This window comes from Etheostoma cragini, chromosome 8 (assembly GCF_013103735.1).
Source record: "Etheostoma cragini isolate CJK2018 chromosome 8, CSU_Ecrag_1.0, whole genome shotgun sequence".
In the NCBI taxonomy this organism is placed as follows: domain Eukaryota; kingdom Metazoa; phylum Chordata; class Actinopteri; order Perciformes; family Percidae; genus Etheostoma; species Etheostoma cragini.
Genome location: NC_048414.1, coordinates 1,340,543 through 1,343,574, shown reverse-complemented (window position 1 = coordinate 1,343,574; position 3,032 = coordinate 1,340,543). Strand labels below are relative to the sequence as shown.

General features: G+C 41.9%; 1 protein-coding gene across 1 annotated transcript in view; it reads left to right on the top strand.

Annotated features, from left to right (window-relative positions):
• The first annotated feature begins 2,419 nt into the window (after positions 1-2,419).
• The window catches only part of LOC117949020 (mixed lineage kinase domain-like protein), a 15,247-nt gene continuing 14,634 nt past the window's right edge, over positions 2,420-3,032 (top strand). The window contains exon 1 of the mRNA XM_034879010.1: positions 2,420-2,425. The gene's annotated coding sequence lies outside the window, so the exon portion shown is untranslated. The remainder of the gene's footprint in view (positions 2,426-3,032) is intronic.

The window sequence follows — 3,032 nt, the reverse complement described above, 5'->3', positions numbered from 1 at the left end:
GGAAGGACGTCCAGCTGGGTGGAGGCCTCAGGGAAGACCCAGGACTAGCTGGAGGGACGTCCAGCTGGGTGGAGGCCTCGGGGAAGACCCAGGACTAGGTGGAGGGACGTCTTGCTAGGAGGTGGTCTCGGGGAAGACCCAGAACTAAGTGGAGGGATTATATATCCAACCTGGCACGGGAACGCCTCGGGATCCCCCAGTCGGAGCTGGTTGATGTAGCTCGGGAAAGGGAAGTTTGGGGTCCCCTACTGGAGTTTCTGCCCCCGCGACCCGATACCAGATAAGTGGATGAAGATGTCTGTCTGTCTGTCTGTCTGTCTGTCTCTCTGTCTGTCTGTCTGTCTGTCTCTCTGTCTGTCTGTCTGTCTGTCTGTTTCTCTGTCTGTTGCCCACTTGCATACCTTTGGCCTTTCCAGTAATCTTCCCAGTAAACAATGCAGAGCCTTTACCGGTATATGTACGTTGAGGTATTCGATGTAACACACCCACATCTTCTGGCCGGTGGGCATGGTTTTGGCAATATGCCAAACATGCATGATAAGAACACACATGCATTTTTCTTGTCTCTGACTTGTCTCTGACTTGCACACTTGGATTCAGGACACTTGGACAGGCAGCGGCCAACAGGTAATGAATCTTTTAATGATTTTAATGATTTTAAACTGAACTTTGCTTCTTTCTGAGATCTTACATCATCACTGTTGTCCTCAAAACTCTCTAAAAGTTTCATAGGCTAAAAAAAAACCTGTCCACTTTGAATCATTGTTACAGTTCATACATTTATCAGATAATCCATGTAGTTTTTAAATGTATTTTGCTGAAGAATAAAGAGTTTGGTCAAGATATAAAGGAACATTTAGTAGTATAGATTAGTAGTATAGAAGTATAGGTATACTGCTGTTAGTCTGTCAGGCGACCAGATCAACATTGAAACTTGTTTTACTTGAATTATTAAGATTCCTTTCTATATAATTCGATGTCATTGCAAGTAAAGGTGGACAAAATCCACATATTTGTCATTCTGAGCACAAATACGTTCCAAAGTTCTTCTGAAGGTAATACGAGGCCTTTTGGTAAACTAAGTTTACAATCTTTTTAAAACCTAATTCACTCTCTGTGTTTTCTTTAACACAAAGACTGTAATAGGTAGTGAAAGACGTTTGAGCGGATGAATACATCCTCTCGATGTGTCTGGTTCAGACTGCTGGAGCCTGATGTTAACGTCTTCTAATGGATCCGGACCTGACTGGATAAACTGGGAACCTTTCGTGGATCCTTGTTTGTCTAAAACGGTGTTTGTCAAACCTTTTCAGCTCGTGGCGCTTACCCAATAAGTAAAAAACTCATACGACAGACTGCTGTCATATTGTCTTGGGTTACGTATGTAACCCTTGTTCCCCGAGATAGGGGAACGAGACACCGCGTCGGTTACAACACCATGCCTAAAGGCGTTCCCATTGTGTCTTAACCGACGCAGTTCGAGTTCCCCTTGAAGTGGAATGTCTCGGGTTACATATGTAACCCTTGTTCCCCGAGATAGGGGGACTCGAACTGCGTCGGTTACGACACTATGGGAACGCCTTTAGGCATGGTGTTGTAACCGACGCAGTTCGAGTTCCCCTTGAAGGGGAACTCCAAAAACAACAACCGTAGATTACAATTACAGTCACATTACATTTTAACGCATACTCTTCATTGATCCCCTAGTGGGGAATTACAATTTACACTCTGTTTTTATTACACACAGGCCTGAAATACACACACATACACACGCACAAACACACACAGGTCCTATACATGCATTAATGGAGAGATGGCAGAGTGAGTGGGCTGCGACTGCTGAGCGACTGAGGGGGGGTCGGTGCCTTGCTCGAGAGCACATTGGCAGTGCCCAGGAGTTGAACTGGCATCTCTCCAGCTACCAGTTACTACCACCCCTAAATGATGGTTTCCACAGTATAGATGCAAAATGCTCGGATTCAATGCTGACGTCCGACAACACGGAGACAAAACAGCCGATTCAAATAATAACGTTTGAATTTACCGTTCATTTAATGTCTAAAACAACACACCCATGCTCCTTCACTTTGGATAGTTTGAAAAACTCTATTTTGGATTTCAAGTTGAAAAAAAAATATTTGATCAAATCTTCTCTTTGGGAAATAGTTATCTAAAACATTTAAAATGCTCAAACCTGGAGCCATGAGGGTTTCAGAGGACAGCTTTGATACACGCACATATTACATAATATATTCTGATATTACACACAAAATGTGTTAAAAACCTCAGTCACAATCAGCTTTAATGGACAATTAAGTGTGAACATATACAAGCTAGGGTGTAATGTCTCATGGGGACAGCGGGGACATGTCCCCCACACTTTGTTTTATTGTTGCTCTCATGGTACATACTAACAGAGTTGGAGGTAATTCATATTTGCTCTTAATCACTTAAAACTCAGGCCGCTCTCTCGCAAAAGACGAAAAATTTCTGTCATTTCCCAGAACTGACTGAATCATTTCTTAGAAATTGCCAAGACCGGTTGTCCCTGAATGCACCTGACTTGACTTTGTGAATGCACAAAGATAAGAGGAAACCAGACTGAGTACATTTACTCAAGTACTGTACTTTAAATACATATTTTTGAGTTAGTTATTCTTTACTTGACTGTACAGATCTTATTCTACTTTATTTATACTTGTACGTATTTCAGAAGGAGGTTTTTTGCTTATTAAATTTATAACATATGATGCATTGTGAGAAGAAAACAACCCAACATTAAAATGTGCAGTGTGCACATTTTAAGTATTCAATCATTTTGGGTTCTTTGAATTAGCCAACATAAAAACAGGCATTGCATGATTAAGTTAATTGCTCTGAGCAATCACAACTGCAGCTTAAAGTCCGGCTGAGTAACGCTGTGAAACAAGCTGTTTGGTATGAAAACAATGCAGATATACACTCACCGGCCACTTTATTAGGTACACTTGTCCAACTGCTCGTTAACACTTAATTTCTAAGCAGCCAATCAC